This window comes from Fistularia commersonii, chromosome 8, assembly GCF_037954325.1.
Source record: "Fistularia commersonii isolate RoL2024-O1a breed Wild chromosome 8, RoL_Fcom_v1.0, whole genome shotgun sequence".
Taxonomy (NCBI): domain Eukaryota; kingdom Metazoa; phylum Chordata; class Actinopteri; order Syngnathiformes; family Fistulariidae; genus Fistularia; species Fistularia commersonii.
In genome coordinates, this window is record NC_141291.1 from 11,931,479 (window position 1) to 11,941,005 (window position 9,527).

A 9,527-nucleotide genomic window follows, 5' to 3' on the forward strand; every position below is an offset into this window, starting at 1 on the left:
CCCATTTGAGAGGGAGATGAAAACATCCCAGTGAATCACATCTCTATTGTATCAAATATAGGCTATGTTTTTTTCTATCTATCATCTATATATATCTACAGATAGATTTATCTATCCGTTCCAGTGTTATTCTTGGAATGTTTAATATATTCCCCAACAGATATTGTATTAAATATAGGCTGTTTTCTCTATCTATCATTTATATATCTATCTACAGATAGATCGATCTGTCTGTTTGAGTGTTGTTCTTGGAATGTTTAATATATTCCCCAGCAGATATTGAATTAAATATAGGCTGTTTTCTCTATCTATCATCTATATATCTATCTACAGATGGATAGATCTGTCTGTTCGAGTGTTATTCTTGGAATGTTTAATATATTCCCCAGCAGATTACAGTAATCTGTGCATTTATTTCTATTTTCACACTGTGCATTTTTTTTTATATTTTAATCCACCTGTTCTTTTGTATTTGCCAGCAATTTTGTTTTGCATTGTTGTAAGTGTAAGTTGACGGATTGATTTATTTACCCACAGCTACAGTTGGTATTTAAAAGTGGCCTTGGTGATTTTATCAGTTTCTTCATGCGCAGAAAAGAGGACGGATGCTCCCTTGGTGATTTTTCACCGTGAAGTCTGTCAAATCTCCTGGTGCCACAGCTTCCCACTCAACATTCAACATGTTTTGGGTCTCAGTCGCCTCCCTTCACTCCTTCTTCCCCAGCTGGAGCAGAAACAAAAAACTCAGGTGGGTCAGAATGGGTCACGTTTCCCTCTTATATTCAGCATGCAGAGGAAATACCGACAAATACCGACGTGGCCTTATAACAGGCCACGATTGGTCCGCAATGTGTTTTTCTCTTCCCGCAGTTGAATACTTATCTTCAAAATGTAAAACAGTGCATCAATCACTTTCACTCATCAAATCCACAAATTTTCCCTCGCTAAGAGTTTAGCTTAGAAGAAGACACTCCTCAGTCTTTTAAGTCCAAATGTACATTTTCAGAATTTATTCTGAAGATGATATAGTCATGTTGTAAATTTGACTAATTTTTCATGTCATGCCCACATTACGGTATTGTAGAGTTTTAGTCAGGGAAAACACCTGGTTGATGGTCAAACGTCCATTTAATAAGCAATAACTGTTGTTGCCTGCAATACAACTAAATGTTCCCACTCAATTCCAGGTAAACAAAAAAAAAAAAAAAAACAGAATTCCTTGCACCCCAAACCACTCCCACAAATTCCCAGCATCCCCAAAATCACACAGAAAACAAACATCAACATAAACCCTAACATTTGTGACTCGCCACAGTATTTATTCATCTTGTTTTTTATTTCTTCATTCATATTTGGAGGGGATTCTCAGGGCTAATTTGAGATACAGTGTCTCACAAGGCAAACACTATGAAGTTATATATTTGACAAAAACACCAGCTTGAATCCTTATAATGATTCTTTTTTTCATTCCGTTCAATCTGTACAGTTACGTTGTCTGAATAAAAAAAGCACTTGTTGTAAAGATGGCTGCTAATGGAACTATGAATACTGATTAGCTGCGGGTCAGAATGTCAACACGTAACCAGGGCAGCCGTGAGCGCATCCCAGGATTGTTTTCTTGATCCTTTGTGTAATCAGTCACAGGCCTGCCGTGATAAGTTTCGAAGTGTTCGATAGGTCATAATGCTGCAAATATCAACCTATTAATCCAATCAAGTTAATGTTTTCATAGAAATACTCCTGTCGCATTTTTCTCTCAAACTTTTATTCATTTATATTTTCATCCTCTGTGTCTGTGTGAATACCCATCTTGTGCATCTCTTCTTGGTCTCTAGCCAGGAAGGGGAATTGTGGAAATATCCCATAATTCAAACAGAAGCCCAGACTCAGGCAGAAACCCCGCCTCATTAGCTCAGTAACTTTTTTTTCTATAGAATATACTATACTCTACAGTGTCTTGCCAATTACTGCTGGAAAGTCGGAGGCAGGGATTATTTAAATCTTTAACTAAGCAAATATGACTGCAAAACAGATGTTCAGTGGGGCACTTTAAAATAATCGTGTTTATTATGGTTCAGTGCTCATTGAGGGAGATTTAAATAACATATGTCTGGCCTGCCTTATAAGCAAGAGTGTTGAGTGCAGGTAGAAAACAGATGAGTTGATATCACAGGGAGAAGGGCAGAAGTCCAAATGTTCCGAAAATGTTCAGAACAATTGTAGTATTCTATTGTGGGTCAGTGTGTAAGTTGTAAGAAACTGCATTGTTGTTGGTGTGAATGCAGGGGGCTCATTTTGAGGTCCACGTCGTTAATCCTCTGGTCACAAGCACATTTCTGCAACCTTAAGGCAATAGCAGGTCACATATGTGTTGGACTAAATCTTATTAAAGATCCCATGCTTTGCTGTTGAGTCACTTGCAGCCTACAAAGTGCAGGTTGTTTATCTGAGGTGAATCAATCAATTATATCTTTTGTTGCCCAATGTGGCTGATGATCAAGTGTCACTGACTCTGGAAAGCAAGGCTTTTACTTAACTCTATTTCAAATATTTATTCTCTAGCCTTCAGGCTAATAGGCGCTAGAATAGATAATGATGTATGGAATATAATATTACAAAATGCATATAGTTGCATTTTCCTGTATCTATTCAGAAAGAATGATAAACTTGAAAACAGGAAAGCATCTCTCACTGCAGTCTGGTCTGGGTGTTTCTGGGTCTTACACAGCTGTCCAGGCTGTCTGTTGGAGTAAAATAGCGCCAGGTCCTGAACCCCATCAAGGCTCCGAAAACCTAACCTATATTAAAGTCAACTTTTTTTTCTAGGCTTTTGAGGAAAAGTCAGAGTTCTCAACAGTGAGTAAAAATTTTGCAGGACTACGCCTGTTGGTAAGGACAGGCCAGACTATGTACAGTATGTATCCCAGACATACATCTGCAGCTCCATCTTTCACGCAATTACAATCTCATGCAGCTTGAAATGTCAAACTATGAACACACACCAGTGCGTGACCTCGATACGCCTGTGTCCGCTGCTTCCTATTAGACAATCCCATCACCCATTTCTTGTTTTGTGATTATTTCAGTGGGAGAATTTTATTTTGCCGCTGAATAGTATATTAATTTGCACCTTTTAATAATCCATTCAATTTGGAACTGGGGATTATTATGAGAGATGAAAATACAATTAAAAAGTAAGCAGGGCAAAGTGTGATAGATTTTCCCAGCATGGGGGTCCTGAAAGCCTCCCTGGCAGGTAAGATTGCTAAATTGGAATATTTAGAGAAGCTGAGGGGAGAAAGGATAGTGGTACAGCTGAGGCATTGAACATGTTACTGTAGAGTCTTTGTGTGTGTGTGTGTGTGTGTGTGTGTGTGTGTGTGTGTGTGTGTGTGTGTGTGTGTGTGTGTGTGTGTGTGTGTGTGTGTGTGTGCGTGTGTGTGTGTGTGTGTGTGGTGACATTCAGTTTTCATGCGGGTTTATGCAAACAGAGTATAGCTCGGTAGCCTCAATTTTGGCATTTGAGGTCCCCTTTCTCTGAGGACTTCACTGCTAACTTTGTTCTTCTCATTTCACCAAATGTCAGCCTTAAAATACGATGGAAATCCATCCATCTTCCACTGCTCATCTGAAGTCAGGGGCAGCACCTGGAGCAGAGAGGCCCAGATTTCCCTCTCGCCAGCCACATGGTCCAGCTCTCCTGGGGGAATCCAAAGGCGTTCCCAGGCCAGTCTAGAGACATAGACTCTCCAGCATGTCATGGTTCTTCAACGTGGCCTCTTCCCAGATGGACGGGCCCCAAATACTTCCCCCAGGAGCTGTCCAAGAGGCATCCTGACCAGATGCCTGAGCCACCTCATCTGACTCCTCACGAGGCAGAAGAGCAGTGACTCTCCTCTGAGCCCATCCCAGATGGCTCAACTTCTCACCCTAAGGGAGAGTCTGGCCACCCTGCAGAGAAAACTCATTTCGGCCGCTTGAATCTGCAATCTCGCTCTTTCGGTCACTACCCACAGCTCTTGACCACAGGTGAGGGTAGAACAGTAGATCTACCTGGTAACTTAAGAGCTTCACTTTCTGGCCCAGCCCCTTCTTCACCAGGACAGTCCAGTACAGAGTTTCCGTGGCCCGTCTTTTGGCTGCAGAAGCTGACTCTTGGTACATGGAATGCTACCTCTCTGGCGGGGAGGGATCCCGAGCTGGTCCACGAGGCTGAGTGATTCTGACTAGATGTGTGTGCATGTGTGGGATCCTGAACCAGGCCTCTTGACAGGGGCTGGACAGCAGCAGGGAATGTTGTTTTTGTATATTCACTGCAAAAAAATTGTCTTTGTTTTCACATCTTAATAAAATCTATCACAAAAAGAGTGAGTCTGATTAGTAATGTATAAATGAAATCATAGTGACAAATTATCTGTGTTTGGACAGGTGGTAGATGTATCCGATAACTCAAAGAAATAGCGTCTGTATCTACAACATTCGCTCCATATGACACACGGCCTATATTGATCTACAAATAAAAGCCTTCCTCCATGTCCACCTGGTAACAGCGCCTGTATCACACTGTTGTTGACTCTTCTCTTTCATCACAGAAAAAAAATTCACAGATTCACCGCAAATGATGCCCAGTGGGTCACATCGTGCATGTGTATTGTACACGCTCATGTCAATGCGATTGTGCATACAGACTAAATATATTTCATTTGTACCTTCCTGTTCTTTCCTTGCGTAGGCGTGTCATGGTGCACGTACTGTGTGTTGAGCCAGAGAGAAGGGTTTTCAACAGGCTGACCTTTTCACTGGAACCAATTGTGATTAACACTCTAAGCTCCAAGTTGTAAAAAAAAAAGCAAAGGGAAATGATAAGCAAGGGCATTATGCAAAGCAGCTTTATGGAATGAAGGATAATTGATTTTTTTTCCAAGAAAGAGAAAAAAAAAAACCTTTGAAAGATATTAAAAATCTGTCCTGATTTTTAAGTTATAGTTCACTTGCTGGAAGCAAATTGCAATCTAAAAGACCACAGTTTGTAACATAACTGGCTTGCAAAAACCCAATTTGTACATTTCCATTGTGATTTGTAGTTTCAGATTGGATTCCGATGAAATTCAATTTATCCCAGCTATATGTCATGTTATGAGGTCAGAAAACAAAGCCTTATTTCTGTCTGAATAATGAGCTTATAGCAGATCAATTTTGAGATTCACAATGTTTTCCTTTACAAATATTAATAAAGATTCTTTGCCATCTTTGCTCAGTGGCATGCATTACTGGGAGTTCTGGATATGCTGAAATTTATTTACGCCCCTGAGTGATAACCGTAAAGGATCTTGTCTGGTCACAGGTTAGGGCACTGACCCGTGTGGCCAGTGTATCAGCTGAAACCAGACTAAAATCAGCAAATTCATCTGGCTGCCAGGCTGCACCATAAGACACTGTCATACTGCAGCTTCTAATAGCACTGCTGGTGTGCATGTGTGTGTGTGTGTGTGTGTGTGTGTGTCAACAATAAAACATCCTGCCGCTATTCACGCACACCCTTTTAAAGTCTCACCAAGTTTAACCACAAAAGAGGATAATTGGCATTACAGCAGTTAGAGTTTCAAGGAGAACAACACTTTGTTCTCAACATTCTCATGTGTCTGTACTTTCCATTTCTTCCATCAATCCCAAAAGCCAAATCCAATGTAGAAAAATCAGTTCTTTTAAAACTACAACAATTTTGCACATACCAGTAGTAACCCCAGTCCGGTATGACAACCACTAGTTAGATCATTCTAGAGCCGTCCTACTAGACCAGTTCAAAAGATTGTATATTAAAAATATGTGAAAAATGTTGTTTAGGAGAAGACACTTAAAAAAAAAACACGTTTGCCATCACAAAAACAAAATTATCCATTTGTACCATTTTAGTGAATTGTCAGTACTGTGCAGGATTAAGATCATTTTTAGCAAAAACACTGGGGGTGGAACTTCGTTTAAAAAAATCCAATTTTTTCAAGGCTTTGTGTTGAATGGCTATAAATGAATTGCATTTTAATATAAGTTTGTTTGATAAATGAATCAATATGGATGAGCTTAAACTTCAGGATCATGTTTTTTTTTCCCACCGGTATATCACGCAGACCAATATATGAGTGCAGAAAACACCATGGCTTTTCAACATGACCTGTTTAACTTCCCTTTCTTTGAAATGCAGCTGTTCAATTTGCTTTGTCAAATGACAATCTACTGTGTTTCTGGACAGCTGTTAGTCATCTTCAGTCCACAGCAGCCCGTCTCCCAAGTGAACTGGGTTTATTTATTCTGGCCAATTTATTCAATTTGGCCTTGGATTTTGGTTTCTAAATTTGAATCTAGTGACATGTGGTCATATGTTGACTGATGACACTCCGACCTGCATGCTCACTCCGACGTCTTTGGCTTCGAGTTGGTGACAGAGGGTGGCGGTAAAGTGCAAAAGGACAGCATTTTCCTTTAATACTTCCAATTTCCATTCCATATCTAAATTTCTCTTCAACCAGCATGGTCTCATTTCCCTTGTCCATCATGACATCACGCTGTGCGTCGGAGAAATCTGTGCCCCCGGAACAAGAGCACTGAGAATTAAAGTGCAATTAATATGAGTTAATTTTCTCAATGCATTCTTTTTCTTTTATCAATTCATTGAAATTAATACATTAAAGTACCAGCCCTGATAAAAACACAGAGATTAAAACATAAATGGGAAATGTGTGCCAGTTTGAGGCGCATGGTGCACTTAAGAAAGCTATTTTTCAGTCATAGTACTTTTCATAATTGCTTCCTGTATCAAAGTATCAACGGCCTCAGAAACCACAAGCTTTTGAATCAAAGTATTGATTTTGGATTAAACCTTGCAATTTTCAGCCAGTAATAATATTTATGTTAAGCCCTCTGTTTCCCAGTTCCTTGAGCCAAGAGGAGAAAACAGATTTTTCTCTCTGCTGCCATCATCATTTTCACTCTACGGTTGCTCATCTTCCACATACATTATCTTGTGTTTGTCCCCGACAAGGTGGAGGTGAAGTCTCAGCCGAATCAGCGTGACTAATTGCCCATAAGTGGCCATTTCAGAGTGCAAAACAAAGCATCTCCAATAACAAACAAACAGGTTATTTCCAAGGAGAGGTACCAGAAATGTATCTACGTGTTTATTTGTATTTGCGTATTGTTTGATTAATTTGTTTCGTCTGTTTATTCGCACAGAGAGCAGACAGAGATGAGGTCTCTGCTGTATTAGGGAAGTGATGCTATACCGTGTGGATGTCAGATGTTCAAGTGAGGTTTCAACTGTTGTGTGCATTCAAGATGTGTTTGTCTATATTGTACTTGACTGCTTTTAGAGCCACTCACATTGTAAGATGTGCCTCCTAGTCTTTGTTTGCCTCTAACTAATGCATTTTCTTTCCAGTGTGGACAAACCACAACATATTGACAGGCTGATCAGTCTCCATCCAGACTGTATTAGTCACACATTGCAAAAGCATGCTAAACCCTCCTGTCTTGTGTTTGTTTTGAGTGCATGTGTGGGAGTAAATTTACCAGACACTTTACTTCCCAGATCCCTTGCCAATATTCTTCTTTTCTTCTTTTAAGTTTTGTACTTGCTGTTGACAAAGAATGTGTTACTGTGGCACCCATCTCTCTATATTTTCATCCCTGTTGGTCATACCCCATGCTTTCAGCAGACTGCAGTAATTCACAGGTTAAAAAAATGGCTTCACATTATATGAAATATTATTATACAGTACAACTTATCATCTGTAAGAATCTAGATCAGGAGCCGGAGCCATAAAACTGTGAGAGTCATAAAAGCCAAATATTTCTAAATATATTTAATTGAGGTCATTAAATAAGACTTGGGTGACCCGTGAAATTTATCTTCAAAACTAATTTCTGTTTCCTTTAAAATGACACAGTATTATGAAAAAATATCACAAGTATTTTTAAATCAGTTCCAAACTGATTTTTTTTTCAACCCAAAATTGTCTGGGAGCCATATGCAGTCACCGAAAGAGCCATACATGGTCGTGAGCCATAGGTTCCCGACCGTTGATCTAGATTTAAGAGAAAGTAAAAGAACAGACTTTGTTGATCCCATGACAGGACAATTCAATCGCCAAGGCAGCATAACATGTTAGAAAAATGTAGTAATAATGGAAAGAATATGCAAATAAAGGATATAGATACAAATAACCAAAGACTATGTACAATACATAGAATAACTTGAAAAAATATATAAAAAGAAATGCCTTGTGCAGGGAATGGTTGTTGAAATAACGGGTGCACAGAAGGAGATGTAGGTAGAAAAATGAAACGTTTATAAGTCAGGTGTCCTGAAAAATGTATAAATAAGATATAAATGTAAATATAATTCATGTATACAGTTGATTCTGCTCAGAATTTAAGGAATTTGTCCATGCACCGACTATGTAGCCAGGTATAGCAGTTCACCAACCATCGGCAATAACTGTAACAGCAGTTACAGACAGAGTCATCTCAGACAGGAGCCTGCAGAGGAGCAGGTCCGCAACTGGCAAGCTCAAGAAAAGCATTTTCCTAAGGCTTTAAGAATGAGAAACTTGGCACCATGATGATTTTGTTTGTCTCCTATCTTTCTCAGACTCTCATGTAACATCCGTTCTCTATTATTCTTCCATATTGAATAGCATGCGGGTTTTATTAAAGTAACACTAAGCCATATAAACACATTAGTTTTCTCTTTACATCATTGCGATGTGAACAGTTCAAGATTCAAGATTTAAAGCATTTTTTTGTCACATGTATCGTGTAGAAATGTGTTTCCCGGTACAGTGAAATTCCTACTTTGCTGTCTGCAGTGCATTTAGATATGTGCTAATAGGAAGAGTAAACATTATTACAAATATGATTATAGATATAAATATCGAATATGATAGATACGATAATTAATACTAGCTTTAAAATGTAAGGAGTTACTTTTAAAATTGTTAATGAGAAACATCTTGTTAGTACCATTATTAGTGCACATCTCAATAAAATTTTAAAGTATATGTTGTTGTCTATTTGTTTGAGTTCTATTAAAATTCATCAACAGTACAACACAACAGTGTTGCTATGGCGCTACTCCACTAGAGCACGTTAATCTTGATGGTAAACAATCAATATATAATATTATTATCTCTCGGTTCAAAGAGTCACACAACCAAGTGTAATTTATAATATACATTACATACAATCATGAAAGACATTCCTTAATTCCTCCCATAATGGAAAACATTTAAATGTAACATTAGTATTTGAATAGCAGGAGTTGCAATGATTAATATTAAGAGAAAATATCATTCTTGATGCACATGAATATTAACTTCCATCATTATTGTGCATTGGATATGTTGACAACTCCATCAGATGTCCTGTTGTCGGAGATCTTCTGGGTGCAGAAGATTACATTACTGGTTAACTGAGTCTGCTGCTAAAAAAGCTCCTCTGCGATGTTAGCGTGTGTCTTGCGGTGGCTGGGAGTC